Source organism: Lutra lutra, chromosome 8 (genome assembly GCF_902655055.1).
Source record: "Lutra lutra chromosome 8, mLutLut1.2, whole genome shotgun sequence".
In the NCBI taxonomy this organism is placed as follows: domain Eukaryota; kingdom Metazoa; phylum Chordata; class Mammalia; order Carnivora; family Mustelidae; genus Lutra; species Lutra lutra.
In genome coordinates, this window is record NC_062285.1 from 5,380,857 (window position 1) to 5,400,472 (window position 19,616).

At 45.8% G+C, this 19,616-nt stretch overlaps 1 long non-coding RNA gene across 1 annotated transcript; it reads left to right on the forward strand.

The window, feature by feature from the left end:
- Positions 1 to 457: 457 nt before the first annotated feature.
- Positions 458 to 8,728, forward strand: LOC125106205 (uncharacterized). The gene is made up of 3 exons (XR_007129267.1): positions 458 to 1,570; positions 1,859 to 1,959; positions 8,546 to 8,728. It is a non-coding gene; the product is annotated as an uncharacterized LOC125106205 (long non-coding RNA).
- Positions 8,729 to 19,616: the final 10,888 nt, after the last annotated feature.

A 19,616-nucleotide genomic window follows, 5' to 3' on the forward strand; every position in this document is an offset into this window, starting at 1 on the left:
ACAGAGATAAGCCTCGGAGACAGGGTTTCCTGGTTCTGTGGCCAGTTGGCACTTTCTCAGATCAGAATTACTTGTGAAAAAGCAAGTGTGTTTTTTGTGCAGACCAATCGGAAATGGTTGTTTTCTCTTAACCTGGCACTTTTGCCATTAGTTTTCTTGAGTCCCGTTAACAGCCTCATGGGAGAGGATTTCCATCTATTTGCATTTCTAACCCCCGTTAAATGAAATAAAATGTAATCAACCTCTTTTAAAAAAAAATCAATCAATTTCAATGCAAAAATGCAGGATCTCTGTCTTTCTGGGTAAGAGTCTTTCAACAGGTGTCTCTCCTTACGACGGTGCAAACTTGAGAGAAATAAAGACTAATTTTTTGGTGTTGCTTTGGTTAGTGTGCAGAACTCTGCCAGGTCGGGCAAACAGTGCGAAGGCTTTGCCGGAGGCCAGAGCTAGCTGGATGTGTGGATTTCATGGGGGTGAAGACCCCGTTTTGAACGACATCTGTCTGGCTGGCAATGCCCTAGGTTCTTGCCCAGAAGGACAGCTTGGGCCGGCGCGATGCTGAAGCCGCGGAAAAGGACGTACTGGTGCTTCCCCTTCAGGACCTTCAGCTTAGCTAAGTGTGAAAAAAAAAAGTGACACCAGCATTCAATAATAATAATACCAGTAATAGTAATCATAATAAAAAGAAAGTGTCGGCAGGTGGTCAGAGGGGTCTTGCCAGTCAGCGACCTTCTCTCTTGTGTTCCTGGTGTTTCTAATAACATTAACAATGTATTCTAGCCCTTTCTTGTGTTCTGGTGTTTCTAGTAACATTAACAATGTACTCTAGTCGACAGAGCCGCAGGCCAGGAACTAGGAGAGAAAGTAGGCAGCAACCTCTGACTTGCCGCTTAATGGTCTGCTTTGGGTAAACCACTTAAACTCTGAAAACTTGTATTCCCCACCCCATGCCTGCACAGTCTGATGGCGGGGCTTCCCTTCCACCACTAAGATTTTAGGGTCTGTGCCCTCCATACTTACTTTGTCTTTTGCTCCGAGCATCGGGCCGGAGAGGATTTTCTGAAGATTTCATTCTCCCCTTCATGGATGGTTTGGCCCAGCATCCAGCCAATCAGAAGAAGGAATTGCCTGGGGCTAATTGAGGATATTCCCCCCCCCCCCGCCCCCAGGACAGGAAGAGGTGGGTCAGTAGGAGACTGAGAGGTGAAGGTGAGTCAACCTGTTTTAAGTTTGTCATCCCTGATGAAAAAAAAAAAAAATAAGATCGTGTCTTTGCTAGGATGTGAGTGCTAACGCTCAGGGGAGATGGCTGTGTTCTGTACCCAGCTGGTGCCAGGTTTGGGTGTTGGGAGTACGTCGGCAGTGTTCTCTCCTTTTCCACGAGGAGGCTACGCTGTGAGGCAGCTGGGAGGTGAGATCCCCACACCTCTTCTTTCGCTGGCAGGCTGTGTTGTAAGTGGGCTGACTTCCTTAGTCAGCCTGGAGGCTGCCCCCGTGAGCCGCGCCCACTCTCAGGCACGTTTAAGGTGATGGAGACTTGTCATCCTGAAACTTGGTTTGCAGCTGTTCAGTGAGTGGAAATCCCTAGGCAGAGATGAAGGGGGCTTTCAGACACTGATAGATCCAATTCACCCACGGGGAGAGAAAAGGGAAGGGATGACATCACCGATGCCTTGGGTTCTGTGCCAAGAGAGAAGGATGTGGAGGAAGTCCCTACTCTGGGGATTCCCTGGAGAGTAAGATAGTTTAGCTCATTTTTAAAGGTTTCCTAAACAAGAGTTCCAAACAGATTTCCATACGCCCTAGCCGTTTGTTTCAAAAAGGAATATTCAACCCACTTGGAGTGCTTTCCTTTCAGGAAGTCCCACAAGATTTCCCAGGAGCATCAATCAAGGAAGTCTCTCCACACTCCGGACCTCGTCGTTTTTTATTTGGGACCGTCCAAGGAGCTGGAAAGAGGTTAGACACTGAAACGTGAGACCCCGTACTTTCTCAGACAAAGGACTCTTTCTGAGTCATTGATCTGAAAATACATCTACACCGGCCTGCAGGGAGGGTGTGTGATAATAACCATTGATTACTTAGGAATCTGAGAGTAGGGCGTTTCGGGAAGCAGCGTGGGCTGAGCTCTTTGATCCTAACTTAACACCAGGAAAAATAAACACGCGCACTGAGTCATGTATCTTTGGGGTTGCTAATAAAGGTAGTGGGTTGCTTGCAGGGGTGTTTACCTTCTTATTTTTAAACTATGACGGTAGGAGGCGGGACAGCTGACTTGTCCACCAAAGCAACCGGTAAGAGTAGGCAGGTGGGAGGCCTCGGAAGTCGAGATCGGAGGAGCTGTGCGCAGATGTGGGTGCAGCGTGGTCTGGGATAGGGAAATTCAGAAAGAACATGAAAGTCCATCAACAGGAGATTAATTTGGTAAATGATGGCATGTTGTATCTGTGGATTATTGTGTGTCATGAGTCATCTTCCCGGAATATACCCTGCTTTGGGTTGGTTAGGATTTATTACGGAACATAGGATAAGGGAGGCAGAAGTGGGAAAGGGAAAGAAATCAAATGAGGGAGTGACTTCAGACTAATTCCAGCACTCACCTGATCCCTGTAGGGGAGCTCCAGAGTATCAGTTGTACTGACTGGAAGGAAGGGGCTGGGCTTTCGGAATCTTACAGCCCCTTCTAGTTCTCGGTGTTAACAGGCAAAATGGCTCCAGAAGGTCAAGGGCAGGTCCCAGAAAGGAGCTGCGGATGCTTTATAGTTAGAGAGAAACACACCCAAGCCAGGGGACCGACACACACTGAAATGGTGACGGGATTGGAGGGTCTTGTTAGTGTCTGCTTTACTCTTAAACTATTGAAAAGAATGAAGTGTGGAGTCCTTCCATTGGAAGTTATTTGTAGTAAACCCTGCGAAAAAGTGAGAAGTAATGTATCATAGGCACCAACCAGATGGGTATCCGGTGATTCAGTTCAATTCTGGAGGGAGTGTCCAGTTACGTAAGTGAAAGGGCTCAGTCTCACAGGATCCCCCCCGCAGTGCCAGGTTGTCAGCTGTCCTTCTGGCTGACTGGCTACATACTGGGGCTCCCAGGACCCCCTCCTCAAGTTCAAGAATTTGCTAGAATGGCTCACAGAGCTCAGGAAGACCCTTTCACCAATATTTACCAGTTTATTATAAAGGGTACAGCTCAGGAGCAGGAAAATGGAGGAAATGTGTAGGACAAGGGATGTATGAAGGGACACAGAGTCCCCATTTCCCTCTTTGGGGGCATCACCCTCCTGGCACCTCCACGAGCTCACGGACCTGAAAGCTCATCCGATCTCATGTGAGAGTTTTTAATAGAGCTCGCTCTCCTCTCCCCTTCCCTAGGGTTGGTGGATGGAGCTGAAAGTTCTAGTCCTGTAATCACTGGGGACCAGCCCCATCCCGAAGCTATCCAGGGGCGCTACCTGTGTCACCTCATTTGCATAAACTCAAGAGTGATCAAAATGGGCACCTTATGCATAATGAGGCACTCCAGTTGCTCAGGAAATTCTACGGGTTTAGAGTTCTGTTCTAGGAACTGGGGACAAAGACCAACTAGATTGTTTATTATACTATACGTGTATATTTTGACATCATTTTTTTTAAATAAAAAGAAACGTGCATCTGTGTGCATGTAAAGAAAAAAGTCTGGAAGGAAATAGATACAACATGAGGGACTGGGAAGGGGGCGTGGAGGGGTAGGAGGAGATGTTCAGATTTATGAACAAGAATGTTATGCTTTATAATAGGAAAGAAATGAAACAATGTACCAGACCTGTGTCATGTGACAATAGCATGTGCCTCTAAAGTCCGTGGGTGTCTCTGTCTGCAGTTCTGAGAACTAGACAGTCTTAGTGAAAGGCACATAGTGATTGCTTGGTGCACGTAGTGATGTTTCCCTGCAATGAACAAAACTTTGAAGTCTGCAATTACATATGATACCGGACTGGAAATTGTGGCTTTGGTGGTCTCCGTTCCGGATGCCTGTTTGTCATTTTAGGCTGTCTTAGCAAAACATGTTTTTAGCCTGGTGCCTCCTCTTCGGGCTTGTGTCCCTGTCCATCGGATGTTCAGTAGCTTAGCCTTTCCTCCCCTCATGGGGGGTCTGTGTGGGTGGAAAAACTGCTCTAATATTCTGCCTTCAGCCTGAATTGGTAGCCCTGCCAGACACTTAATTTGTAGGTAAAATCAGCTCTCTTCCCCCCTAATGGTAGGTAGTAGAGATCCAGGTTGATATAATCCCTTCCTCTGGCCAGTAAACAACCAAGAAGAACCATGAGAAGGTCTGCGAAAGTGGTCACCCGCATCCCTGTAATCACAAAGCCTGAAATAAAAGCTTGTGTATGGTCTTGTGCTAAGCTCTGGGCAAAGAGGACTGCGTGGAGAAAGTCTCTTCACTTTGGTGTGGCAAGATTTGCATCAGACCAACTCTCGTCTCAGTTTTCCCACCCATCGTCCAGTCCCTCCATGCATCCGCCCCCCTCCCCTCACCCACCGATCCCCTCACTGATGCATTCACCACACCCACCTACTTTCCCACACACCTGTGCGTCCATTCACCCTCCTGCTCATCTACCCATCTACCCATCCTTCCTTCCTTCCATCCATCAACCCATCCATCCATCCAGCCATCCATCCAGCCATCCATCCATCATTCCATCTCCTTGTCCGTATTTCTAATAATTATTGGGAGACTCTCATGAGCCAGGCAACATGGTAGGAATTATTCCTAGTCTTTGGCATTTATCCGTTGCAAACATACTTAAAACTCACCTCCACCTTTTTTTTTTTTTTAAAGATTTTATTTATTTATTTGACAGAGAGAGATCACAAGTAGACGGAGAGGCAGGCAGAGAGAGAGAGAGAGGAGGAAGCAGGCTTCTCGCTGAGCAGAGAGCCCGATGTGGGACTCGATCTCAGGACTCTGAGATCATGACCTGAGCCGAAGGCAGCGGCTTAACCCACTGAGCCACCCAGGCGCCCCTCACCTCCACCTTTTACCTACAGCCTTTATCATCTACTGGAAACCATTTCTGGTCCTCTGACAGCTTCTCATGAGGGTTTGTTTTCTCCTAGCCCTGTGTTTGAGTTACTTCTGTCTCTCAGTCGTACTGCACTGGGTCACAACTACCATGTCCTGAATGCTCATTACCTGTCAGATACTTCGAAAAGCTCTCTGTACACCCACCTAATCTCATGTAATCCTTAAGTGATCCTAAGAAGTGTGTGCGACATTTCCATCCTCTTTATTGTGAAATACAACACATACAAAATGGTGCCCTCCCAAATACAGGATGGCTCTATGGTTTATTGAAAAGCAAAGTTGTATACAACAAGGTGAAAAAGAACATTGCCAGCACCTGTGTTCCCCTCCTTCCATGCCACCCACTCCGTATCTTCTAGAAGTCACCATCCTGATAATGACCTCTACTTTAAAAAAAAAAAAAAAAGTAGTTTTACCATGTAATCATGTGTCCCTAAACACTATGGTTTGGTCCTGCTGGTTTTGTTAAACATAAATCATATTGTATGTTTTCTTTAGTGATTTTGTTTTTCCCCCTCAACATTAAATTGTTAGGATTCAGACATACGTTGCATACAACATTAAATTTTTAAGATTCATACATCCTTTCATTCATACATATTCATACGTTTGGTTGCATACATAATATATATTATTTTTTTGTTTTCTATATAATTTGAGAGTAGGTTGCATACATACGTGAGTTCTCTTTCCCGTGTGTATTTTATTATATGAATATAGCATCATTTATTTTTCCATGTACTGTTTTGGGACATGTGTGGTTTTCCGGTTTTTGGCAATTACTAAAAATAACTTCTGTGAATGTTCTTGCGCATGACTTTCAGGGAAAAGAGCCTGCATTTCAGTTTGATGCGCAAGTAGGAGTGAAATTGGCGATTGGCGTGCCTTGAATTTTGGTAGATAATGCTATACAGCTTTCCTAACTGTTGTACTAACTGATACTTGCACCCATGGTGCTCTGGTATGTTTGTGACGCTGCGGCCTGTCTTTCTAATTCCAGTTTTTCTGATCGTTTGTGGTGATAGCTCCTCTTGATTTTAATTTGCATTCCTTTTGTGACAAATTAGGTTGAATGCATTTTTACGCATTTTTTGGACATTTGCTTCTCACCTTTTGTGAAGTACATTTTGATGTCTTGGCCCTTTTTATCAGCTTTATTGAGGTCCAGTTGCCTTTTAATCCTTTCAGTGCTGTCTTTTGATATTTTCAAAGTAATTTAACTCATCTAGCTTTTCCTTTATGGTTAGCATTTTTTGTGTCCTGCGCAGGAAATCTCTCCTTACCCCGAGGTCATGAGAATCTTCTCACCTGTTATTATCAGTCGTGGCAGAGTTAAGAAACAGAAAAGACACCGTGTACAACAGAGATAATTTAATAAGGAGAAATGGTTCCACGGATCTCACAGCCTGAAGACAAAAAAGGAACCTTACAGCAACATGGAAATAACCGCTTCCGAAAACAGGTCATGCCCCTAAGACCAGGGAACAAAGAGAAGAGTGGGTGTTAGTGTAACCTCGAAGCCAGAGAAGGGAGGCAGGCTCAGGTGCTGTCCAGCTGCTTCTCCGAGCTCCTGGGCGGGAGCGGTGGGATGGGCTGAGCTGGAGGCTGGAGCCAGCTGCTGTGGGGGTGATGGCTACAGCTGGAGGAACCCGTGCGGAACAGCATGTGGAGCCGGAAGGAGGAAGCCTCTCCTTGGTATCTCCCGTCTCCCAGTCTTCCTCTTGCAGCTCTTAATGCAGAATCTAGCAGGAAACCAACTGGCAAAGGAGAAATGTAGAGTCCCAGCCCCTGAATCACCAAGCACAGAAGAGTGGGTCTGGAGCTGAGAGACCAGAGCTTGGTAGCTGGGACAATAATCTTCTAGAAGTTTTATTATTTGGCTTTCACATTGACCTTCAGTCCTCCTGGAATTGATTTTTGTGACCCGTAGGAGTTTTGCCTCATGACCTCCACTTCTAATTGACTTAGTATCACTTAATTAGAAGATTGTCTTTTCCAGATTGCTCTCCAGGGCCATGTTCTTATAAATCCAGAGGATACATTTCTAGATTCTCTGTTATATTCCATTGATTTATTTATCTAAACTCGCACAATATCACCTTAATCAATGTGGCTTTAAAATGAAGTTTGGGGGGCACCTGGGTGGCTCAGTGGGTTAAGCCGCTGCCTTCGGCTCAGGTCATGATCTCAGGGTCCTGGGATCGAGTCCCGCATTGGGCTCTCTGCTCAGCAGGGAGCCTGCTTCCCTCTCTCTCTCTCTCTGCCTGCCTCTCTGTCTACTTGTGATCTCTCTCTCTGTCAAATAAATAAATAAAAAATATTTAAAAAAAAATGAAGTTTGGTCTTGGGTAGAGTAAAACATCTCACTTGGTTCTTATTTAAGATTGTCTTGGCTAGTCTTGGCCCATCAGATTTCCATCTGATTCTAGAATAAGCTTTTCAGTTGTCATAAATATGTTGCTGGGATGTTTATTTAGACTGCATTGGCTCTATAGAGAACTTTGGGAAAATTGACATCTTTACAGTACTGGGTTTTTTCAATCCATGAATATGGTTTATTCTTTCTCTTATTTCGGTTTTTAATGTTTTCTTATAATGATACTGGTGCTTTTCTGGTGCGTGTCTCTCTCAGGATATTCCATCTGAGGGCACATGATACCTACCTACGTCTCATTCGTAATGGTTTTGGTCCCCTGCCCAAAGTAGCGTTCGGTTTTTCCACTGCACACATATTTTCTTTCCCCTTGAAGTTAGTAGGCAGTCTAGCGGGAAAACACTAAAACTGTGAAAATATCATGCTCTTAATTTTAGCATCTGCTGATGATTCTTGCCCAAACCAATCTTTGCTGTAATGATTGCAAAAAGGTGATTTTCCAGTTCTACCACTTCTACATTTATCATTCAGCATTTGACTGTCAGGAAGAGCCCTCCTTTCCCCCTCATTTATTTCTTCATTTGCTTCTCTGCTTTTTATTTTATGGACTCACAGATTCCTATTATATTCAATGAATTATAATCCATTACTGTCTTCCTTCCTTCCATCCTCCCCTCCCGTCTCCTCCCTCCCTCTCTTCCTTCCTTCCTTCTTTCCTTCCTTCCCCCCTCTCTCTCTTTCTTTCCTGATGCTCAAATTGTCCCAAAATTGGGGTAGTGAGAACATCGTTGAGCTGGTTCCTCTGTCTTCGACATGTTTCCCTCTCTTTTTTTGAGTAATTCCTTACTTTCTGACCCAAGACTCCATGCTCCTCTGTGCCTTAGCCGTCTCAGCGATGCAACGAGCCATGGTTCCAATAAACCCTTGTTCCTGGATCTGGATGGAGGATAAATCCTTGCTTTTTCAGTGGCCAGGCCTATGATAAATGTGTGTGCATGTGTGTATGTGTGTGTAAATAAAATTATACGCTGATTATAACATATCTTCATGTATAGAATTGTAAGAAACAAAAGCTTACATTGATATCTCCAATTCCAGCTGGACCCATGGGTCACCTTGCCATCATGCAGGACCATCTACATAATTTGGGGAGTCCAGTGCAAGATGAAATGTGGGGTCCTTTGTTCAAAACTTCTCCAGAATAGCACCAAAAAGCCCTGAACCAAGCAAGGGGCTCTTTTCACAAGGTCTGTATGAGTGCCTGTGTCTCACACACGCAAAGTAGGCTCTGTCTTCATCATTCCACGTTTGTGTTTCCCTTTTTCCCTAGTGAGAATGCCCACGGGCAATAGCAACACACTTTCTACATCGTTTGGGAACCACATGCGAAATGAAGATGCCCAACGCTTTGGTCAAAAAGGGCAAAAATGTCATGAAGGACACTACAACATAAAGCACGTTCTCTTCTTTTGCCGTCTCCTGACTTGCCCTGGTGTCTTTTATCTGCTATTTAATCTCGTTCTAAGTAAAGAAAAAATTAAATTTGAACGTTAGCATGAATTCTACTCTTCATCTTTATATCACAATGGCAATTTTAAGTGCAAATATAAGAGCCTTTGACTTCGGAGTGGAACCCCCCCAAATCACATGGTGAATATTTCCTAGTTTGGATGTGCATATGTACTTTTTCATAGGAAGAAGTTGGGATGGTCGTACCAAACTAACCCCAGTGTTTCTGTTTCACTTCTAGATATGCTCACATTCTAACAACACTTGCTACCTTTGGGATACTGATGAATGACGAAGGACTGAGAAGAAAAGGCACTCTGGGTTGTCGATCTCTCCCCCTCCCTTCGTGGCATAATTTTCAGTGTATGTGGTCAGTGAACGGAGAGAAGAAAGATGATGCTTGGTCGTTAGCCTTTCCTAGGACAGACACACTGCCTTCTGTGTGCGGTCAAAACAAGTTCAGGGTCAGACACAGTGGTCTTCTGGGGCTCTCTTCTCACCTACCCGGTTGTGGGCATTACACACTTTCTTTGCACTCGCTTTGAGCCTCCCTGAATTCCCATGCGTGATGGCATTGGTTCAAAGATGAAGGCATTGGTTCAAAGATGAAATTGTGAAGAATTTCAAGATGGTGACAACAGAGCTTTAAACCAATTGCAATGTCCTTCTGAGCACAGAGCTCAGTGTGATGGCACCGTGTACAGGACTCTTCTTTTTCAAGAACTTTCCTAAGACTCCTCTCCCCACTCTTTACTCCCAAGGTCTTGAACCCCCACAGAGCTCCCATGACAGCTTTGTTGTGCTTAAGTGCACATTTCTCTGCATAATTTGAAGTTCTTCCTGATTCTGGTAATGTCGAAGGCATCTGTGGTCTATTTTCACTCCTTGGTGATCTTGGGCTGTCTGGGGGAGGTGGTGTGGAGTGTTTTAAACTCAAGTGGCTGCTGTTATCCTACAGATTAGGGTGTGTGTGTGTGTGTGTGTGTGTTGCTATTGTTAGAAATTATCTTTTCTTTTTCCACAACTAAAGACTGTTTAATCAAAAACATTTTTTTTTTTTTTGGACCGGATAACACATTCACAAAGATCAAACGTAAAGAGATTAAAGGTATATTAAAGATTTCATTTTCTAATTATGTATGATTCTAATTATGTATGTTATATAGAGATAATTGCTTTTTAAGAAATTATCCTTGTTAAATCCACATACTAGCTCTTAATAATTCATCTGTAATTTTTTTTGACTTTTTACATAAACCAATTATGTAGTTAGAGAATGATGACAGTTTTATTTCTTTCTTTCCAATTCTATCCTTTCCCCATTTATCTTGATTTACTGCCATCCAGCCCTCTGGTACAGCATTGAATACAAGTGGTAACAGTGGGCATTCTCGTCTCATTCCTGATCTCAGAGGGGAAGCGTGTAATTTTTCCACCAATAATTTTTTTGTAGATGCCTTTTATTTTTATTTTTTATTTTATTTTTTAAGATATTACTTATTTGACAGAGAGATCACAAGTAGGCAGAGAGGCAGGCAGAGAGAGAGAGGAGGAAGCAGGCTCCCCGCTGAGCAGAGAGCCCGATGCGGGGCTCGATCCCAGGACGCAGAGATCATGACCCGAGCCGAGGCAGAAGCTTTAACCCACTGAGCCATCAAGGCACCCCCTCACCCACTGGCTCTTTTTTAAAAGAAATAATTTCCATTTCTCTGCTGAAATTTTTAGTCTTGTATTTTCACTCCTCGAGTGTCTGAGACATTTCCCAACTCCTGCTTGTTCCTTGGAGCCCCGAGTCTTTTTCCCACTGTTTACATTTCAATGGTCTAGGGTGATTTAGACTTGCCTTAGAGAGTAACACAGCAGTTAAGAAGTTGGGGTGACTGAGAGCCGAGAAAGGGAGGAGATATAGGCCAGCGTGCAACGAGAACAGGGAGCAAGGCTTCACGGCTCGTAGCGGTAGACATCAGGTGGCTTGCATTTCTGACCCCCGGCTGAGTCCCTTATACCCACACACTTCAGGAGTCAGTGAGCGTATCAAATGCATAAGCTGAGAGGGTCACCCAATGTGAAAATGGGCAAATTTTCAATCTACTCTTTAAAAACTGATGTCCAGAGACTTGGGAACGGGGGACAAGAGTCCCGTGTTTTAGCTCCCAGGGTGTTGTGACCCTCCAAGTTGCAACGTGTCATTACTGTCATCTCTAGAGGAGATAATAATCCATATCATTTTTTCTATTTCGGATGACAAGTACAATAGGGATGATTTTGCTCATTATGCTACCGTGAAAGTAATGTTTTCGGGTAATGGTTTGATTGTGTCAGCTTTGTGTTCAGAGCCCTTCAGGGAGTCCCGTTGCTCTTTGGGCTTTGGGACAAACGTGCTCAGCACCACTCTCCGCCTGCCTGGTGGCCTGGCCCTTGTCCACTCCCCCGGCCTCATCTTAGACCATTTACTCCTGCAGTCATACAGACTTTCTGAAGTTCCCTTGACCTGGCCATGCACCCTTCCCTTGGAAGGACCTTGCACTTGCTGGGGCATCTGGCTAGTAAGTGTCCTCCATCCCTCCTGCCCAGTTAGCTCCTGACACACCTTAGTGTCAACTCCGGAGGGCGGTCTTCCCAGTCTGGAACTCGCTCAGCTCGAATCCCTGTGAAATGCACTCCTTAGGCCGGAGGCCTAGCCTCTCTGCCCTTGGGCCCCCAGAGTCACTGTCTTAGACTCATTGGTGTGATTCTTTCCTTCCTGCCTGCTCTCTTACTAGACTCTGGCACCTGGGGCTAGGCCCCGAGCCAGTGTTCATTCATCCCTCCCTCCCCCCCAGTGTTCAGCTCACTGCCTGGGGATAGGAAACACCCAATAAATGTTTGTCAGATCAATGAAGGAAGGAAAGCAAGCTTGCTAATTTCATTGATCTCATCCCAAGTATGGATTTTGCTGGTTTTACGAACTTCTTTTCTGAAAAGCAGGTTGGGCAAGAAGCATGAGGAACAGATGATTCAAGTTGTGAAAAAAAATGAAAGATGGGTCTTTAAATGTCCTCGGCTACAAGTAATTAGTATTCAACCACTTCCGCTGTCTGGAACCTGGTTTCAAGTGCCAAGAGAAAATGTGTCTAGAATTTAAACAGATTCTCCTGGAAACACCCGTGTAATGCAATTTGCTAAGATATATCCAAGGAGGCTGTGTGGATGAAAAATCTGTTCTTTATACATTCACTTTTTTTTTTTTTTTAAAACTGCAGGCATCGTAATGAGGACCTCCCAGGGTCCGGGGAGGGACCTTGGTATTTTCAGGAGATGGGGAGACATGGCCCGCTGTTTGGTCATCATCAGAGGGAACAGAGGGACTGGTCGTGATTGCTGCTGTGTCTGGTACGGGGGGTTCTAGGCGTCAGCGCTGTGTGCCACACCTCAGATAAGATAGGGCTGAGAACTGAAAAAAAGTGTCCTCTTTTAGTTGACTTCCTGGTGCCTGCGGGATAGTCCGGGAAGTCCCCTAGTCACTGACGGGCTCTGAAGGGAGCCTGCTGGGAGGACGGGCTCTGAAGGGAGCCTGCTGGGAGGGTGGGAGCTGAGTGGCAGGGAGTCAAACTATAGACATGGCTTGGGGTGGCGGGATGAACCTCATGGTCACAGTGCTCAGAGGTGGGCTGGGAAGCCAAAAGGACTTTGAAAGCAGCAGAGCCACATCCGGTAGCTTACACAACCCTCTGGTAAACAGCCTGTTTGAATCAGCCGTGTCTGAGCACCAGTCCTCGCTCAGTACTGATTAAACAGAACACTTCCGACCCGAGACGTGGGCTTTCCCCAATAACAGCCTGTTCTCTCACACCACCTGGGTGTCTCCTGATTCAATGAAATGCTGACACTGTCTGCTGGGGTTAGCGCAGACCTCGCCGGTGATGGGCTCAGTCCCACAGGACTGTCCCCTCCTCCTGAGACCCATCACAAGTGTTAGGTTGTTTCCGTGAATGCCGGGAAAGTCGGCCGCTTGAGGTCTGAGGATTTGCTAAAACGGCTCCAGAGCTCCAGGGACACAGCTTACTTGCTGTTACCGGTTTGTTATAAAGGAGGAGACTCAGGAACACCCACCCAGACGGGAGTGGAGCTCCCGTGATCTCTCTGCTGGGCCCCCCTCCCAGCACCTCTCCACACTCCCCAGCCAGGAAGCTCATCTTGTTCTAGAATGTTCAGAGAGCCCACCTGCAGGCCCCACTGCCCTCCTGAGGGGTCCGGGAGTAGGGCTGAAAGTTCCCCACTCTGAAAGCCCCATCCTGGGGTGAGCTAGGGGGCCCCACCTGGGTCACCTCGTGAGCAAAAACTCGGGTGTGCTCAGAAGGAATGCCTTATGAATAACACAAGACACTGCTATTACTCGGGAAATCCCGAGGGTTTTCAGAACTCTGCCCCAGAAATAGGGGACAAACACCTAATACATTTCCTATCATGCCTCGATTACGCTCTAGCTGTGTGACCTTGTGTGAGATGGTCAGCCCTTAGCCGTGAGTCTCTAATAGGAAGTCACTGTGTAGAACAAACGAGGCAGTGTGCCTGCTTGGTAGAAAGCAATAAAGGGGTTCAGGTACCTGAGAGCCACAGTGCCATGTCCGAGAGGTGGGTCTGTAAAGCAGGTTGCCGTGGGCTTTTTTGCTCCCGTACTCTGGGCATATTTTTAAAGCTAAATTTAAATGAACTTGGGTAAACTTGAAAGGGAGAAAGTGCTCCAAAAGGGCATAGGCTTTCAGAGAGTGGGTGAGGAGTGGGGGAGCCATTCATGTATTTGTTGAGCAAATATTGATCAGGGTTGGCCCCGTGTGGGAAACTGTGCTTAGCACTGAGGTGCGCTGCTGGGAAAGGCACGCAGTGGCCCCTGTCCTCCTAGTGCGTCTGATCGAGCAGGGAAGACGCGGATGTCCCGGGCTTCACTACCGTTGTGTATGCGTTGAGTACGTGGTGAAGTGCAGACTGCCCCAAGATCATGCCATGCGGGGGCTGTCCCCAGGCCAGTACACTCTGATAAAGGGCTGCTCCAGAGCTGACAAGTGTCCCAGACGTCACTTTAGGACTCGTAGGCAAGTGTCTCCCCAGTTCCCTGCCGTGACTTCAAGCTGCCTAGAGGTGATCCTTCTGGTTGCCCCATTAAGACATGGGGGTGCTGGTTTCTTAACTAGACCCTGAGTTGACACTCAGGTGTATGGATTCTGGCCCATGCACTGAACTAGGTCTTCCTGGATCCCAGAAGCTCTCTGCTTTGACTGGTTTCCATTGGACTCGTTCCTCATCCTCGGTTTGTGCAAGCCCTCAGCTACATGGAAGGAGTCCATTTCAGCTCTCTCTTTCGCTTCTTTTTCTTTAAAGATTTTATTTATTCATTTGACAGAGGGAGAGACACAGCGAGAGAGGGAACACAAGCGGGGAGAGTGGGCGAGGGAGAAGCAGGCTTCCTGCTGAGCAGGGAGCCCGATGTGGGACTCGATCCCAGGACCCTGGGATCATGACCTGAGCCGAAGGCAGACGCTTAACGACTGTGCCACCCAGGCACCCCATTTCAGCTCTCTTGAGAACAGGACCATACAGGGGAGGCAGGATTTCAGGTCGCGTCAGTAGGCCCGAGGTGGAGATTGATCAGAGAGAGTCCCCGACAGAACATAAAGAGTGAGAAAACATTCTCAATTTCCTAAAAAGTTCAAACATCTTCTGCGTGGTAAGTGCAGTCAGGGTCGCAGGCATTTTCTTGGGGACCACGAGGCGACTCCCCGCGTCCCATTGCCCGCCACCCTGTCTGCTGTGCTACAGGTGGTCTGAACCACTGCTACAATCACAGATGAGGCAGAAAGTAAAGAAATCGTATCACACGTGGTGCCCGCTCCTCGGCTGGGGTCGGAGTACTGGCTGTCTGGTAGGGGAAAGGTGTTGCCTTCTGATCGGGCGTCTCAGGCTTCTGAGAGTGTCGCTCCTGTTTGACCATAGCGAGCAGTGCTTTTTAGTTTCCGGAGCTCTCGGTCCTGAGCGAGGCGTTCGGCAACCTTGCTCCACCAGCGAATTTCTTGTTGTTCCACTCCCGTGGCCCGAGACCCCCCATGAAGAAATCAGGGAGATTGGACGAAAGGATGTGTCTGTTGTGGGTTGAATTATGTCCCCCCAAAAACCATATGTTAGAGTCCTAACCCCCAGTACCCCCAAATGTGGCCTTACTCGGAGACAGGGTTGCTGCAGAGGTAATGAGGTTAAAATGCGGTTGGTTGTTAGGGAGCGCCCTCAGTCAACGTGGCCGGTGGCTGGAGAGACAGAAGATTTGGACACAGGGACCCACTGAGAAGGAGGACGACGTGAACTGACAAAAGGAAAACCCGTTGTCCACAAGCCAAGGAGAGAGGCCTCAGAAGGAACCCATCTTGCTGACTCCTTGATCTGGGCTTGCAACCTTTGGAAGCACGAGACCAATTTCTTTTGCAATCGCTAGCCTGTTCTGCTTTGCTCCGGCAACCCTAGCTGACTAATACGACATCTTTATGCTTTTTCCTGCCATAGACCCTTTTGGTGATGGAAGGTTGACTCCAGACCCTTCCTCAGAATAATGCCTCCATGTAAAAAATATTATACCAAATGACTAAGCATGTTTATTGAAACAAAGTTATCAAAATACTGAACATTTGTGAAGAGTAACACAGTTGCTGCTTGAATAGCAGATTAAATGGCAAGAGATCGGGCAAGTCTAACACAACGGTGAGCTCTGAGGAGAGGCGAAGGGCCAAGGATATTTGAAGATACTGGCAACAACCAGAAAGTGACGTGAACATATGGTTTTTATTGGTCGCAGGCACAGACACCGCTGATGGGTCCGATGCCTTCCTTCATGGTTAAAACACTAAATATCCGTGGTTGGTTAGCAGAGCAAGGATTTTTTTTTAATTTTTTCATCCAGGTGTACATGTTCCTGGACTGGATGATGGCTGAGGTCTTGAGATCTGTGATGAGGGGACTCTGGATTGATTTCTCTTGGAGGTGAACATCTGTGGCTTCTTACCTGGTCCCACGAACCCTCCAGCTGGGCCGAGGGGACTTGGTGCCAGGGGCTGGTGGTCACGCCACACCCTCCGCCTTTCTGTTGTCTTGGTGGCAGGGCCCGTTTGGTTCCTGGACGTGGCCCCCATCTCCGGCGCGAACACCAGAGTGCTCACTCGGGAAGACTTTTCTGCACAGCTGACTTGTGACTCGGCCCAGTCCCCCTGGTCGTCGCTGTGTGACTCAGCTGAGCCTTGCTGGGGTCCCACACAGGCAGGAAGTAGCTGATTATCTATCCCAGGGAATGCATCCTTGCCTTGTGATGGAGCCAGTGGTCGATGAGTCACGGGCCTCCCATCAGCTGGTCTCCGCTCGCACACGGCTGACCCCAGGCCCTGGTCTCTCTGGGAAATTTCACATGAGCTCATCTCATTAATGCAAATAACCACACACTCAGGCCTTCCCGGTACAGGTTCTTATCACACGAAAATGAAACCTCTGTTTGGACCTTGTCCTTTAAGTGGAGGGATTACATCACCATAAATAGAAACATTTTCTTTATGGTGTCAGGAAGGATCCTGGTCTTCAAATAAACATAGAGTTTACCTCTGGAGGTATCTGGGCAGAATTTTGGAGGTGTTTGGTTGGAACATTACAGTGTTCCACTGGTTCTTCTATGTATGTATTTATAATATATAAATTATACATTTATATATATAATATATATATAAATAACACAATATAAGTATATGTTGTGTTATTTATTTGCATTTATATATATATATACTATATATATTGTATTATTATTTATGCGCGAATGTGTAAGTATGAAGGGGGGTAGTGGGAGAGAGAGAATCTTTTTTTTTTTTTTTAAGATTTTATTTATTTATTTGACAGAGAGACCAGGGGAGGCAGAGGGAGAGGGAGAAGCAGGCTCCTCACTGAGCAGAGAGCCCCAGGGTTCTATCCCAGGATCCTGGGATCTTGACCCTTTGACGGCAAATGCTTAACCAGCTGAGTGACCCAGGTGCCCCGAGAGAGAGAGTCTTAGACAGACTTCATACCCAATGTGGAGCCTGATGGGGGGGTTCAGTCTCACGACCCTGATATCATGACTTGAGCCAAAATCAAGAGTCGAAAACTTAGCTAACTGAACGACCCAGGCGCCTCGCTGTTCCACTGATGTTAAGATGCACCTCTTTCATGCTTGGATATCTCTGAAATCAGGATGTTTCTTATAATTCCTGGCATTTTGTATTTGACAAAATTGGGTGCATAAACAGTCTGTTAGGGAAGTAGAAGATTTTGGTGAAAAGGACCGACACTTCTATCCACCCAAGAGAAGACTTTGGTCGCTTAGAGTAGTTAGCCAAATGCTACCTTAATTTGGGGTGATTTTTGGCCTCTGAATCAGGTTCATGGGTAGCATATTTTATATATAGATAACAAACAGGATAATTCTTCAAAAAGAAGCTTGGCGTGGGAATGGAAGGAGTTGCTATTTGTGTGGATGAATTATAATGTGTTTTAGATCATCCTTTAAAAAAATGTATAAAAGTACCAAATGCGTGTTTGTGGAACCATTTAACAAAAAGATTATGCTTCAGCAAAAACCAAACATCTCTATATATGGGATTGTCATTTAACTCCTGGTAGGTTAGTTGCATGTTAACAGCTGACTTTACTTAACTATTGACTCTAATAACATGAATTTGAGTTCTGCCAAGGACCAACAAAATTTTTGGCTTCTCAGGGCAATGGCCTGGGGGCAACGACAGAGGTGTCGCAGCCCCTGGTGGAGTTCAATAGTCTCCAAAAAAGGAGAATTATTTGCATAGCAGTTAAATTTTTTTTAAAAAATTTGAAATCCTTGTAGGTTCAAGGGAGTTGCAAGACAAAAGGCACAGGGAGGTCCTTGTGCTCTTGACCCAGCTTCCCCCGATGGCAACATCCTCCATGACTACAATACGATATCATCACCAGGGTATCGACATCTGTCCCCAGAGCTTATCCAGATTGCCCTTGTTTTATGTGCATTCGTGAGTGTGTGTGTGTGTGAATAGTTCTATGCAATATTATCACATGTGTAATTCCTGTAACTCACCAGAGTCCATCAGTTCCATCAACATAAATCTTCCTTAGCTACACCCACCTCCCATCCCTAACCCCAGGCAACTACTAACCCATTCTCCATCTCTGTAATTGTGTCATTTCAAGAATGTTGCATCAGTGGCATCCTACAGTGTTTAACCTTTTGGTGGACTTTTTTCACTTGGCACAATTCCTTTGAGATCCTCCAAAATGTTGCATGTACGAATAATTCATTCCTTTTTATTGCTGAGTAATATTTCACGATGTGGGTGTACCAGGGTTTATTTAACCATTTATCCACTGAAGGAAATTTATTTCTTATTTTTTCTCTTACGAATAAAGCTGCTTTCTGCCTAGTGATTTCAAAGGTAAAATTGATACTGTCTACTAGACTGAGGGCAGATTGCGTCTTATACACATTTTTTATGTGCTTAGTGTAGTGTTCTCTACACGAGCTCATTAAATGCTTAGTGACGGGATAGAAACGAAGCAGCCATTTCAAGGAGACCGTAGAGGGGCACTTCAAATCAAAGATTTAGATCCAGACTAGAATTTGGGTCCTGACTGTCATCTCCTGGATGATTTAGTGCAGGCCTCTGTTCCTCATCTGCAAAATGGGATAATTCCAGGACTGCTGTCCTAAGGGTGTCGTAAAGACGCACATGAACCTCTGAGCAGTCTGTTCATCTGTAAGTGCTTGATCAATTTCAGCTGTTGTTACTAACTATCCCTAAGCAGATCATGGATCTAAGTAAGATCATAATAATGCATTAGCCATAACTTCTAATTACTTTTATTCTGAATTACTTTAACGTTTGAATGAAGATGCACCATCATATATATGATATTTAGGCAAATTTAAATTATGTTTATGTAGGGGCACCTGGGTGGCTCAGTTCATTAAGCATCTGCCTTCAGCTCAGGTCATGATCCAAGGGTGCTGGGATCGAGCCCCACATCGGGCTCCCTGCTCAGCGAGGAGCCTGCTTCTCCTTCTCCCTCTGCCCCTCGCCTCTGCTTGTTGTGCTCTCTCTCAATAAAATCTAAAAAAAAAAAATTATGTATACATGAACATTTACAATATCTTGTGTCTTTGATGTGACATCTCTTAACATGGTAACATAGTGTTACAAACATTAATAGTCAGATATCTAACATGCATAGTTACGAATGTTTTCATTCATAGTCAGATATCTAACATGCATATGCATACTTTAGACATTTGGGAGGATGGGAATGTTCTTTTCTGTGGAGCTGTTCAGGGTTCCTATCAACCTTGGGAAATGGCATCTGGTCTCATAAAAGTGGGCTGAACAGATTTTATTTCTCCCTTTCCATCGTACTCTAAGTGGCAAGTGTCTTGGTTCCTTTTTTTCCTTTTCTTTTTCAGAAATTTCATGGCTGTCTGAACACTTAGAGAGGAGAGGCTATCTGCTGTTGTCTGCTTGGGGTCATAGCCTGTGTGCCTGGGGTCACGTTCAGGGGGAGTGTCTCTCCAGTGACCTCCTGGAATGTCATACTCAGTAAAGCCCTGAGTCATACGGAATCTCCCGCCAGACAACAT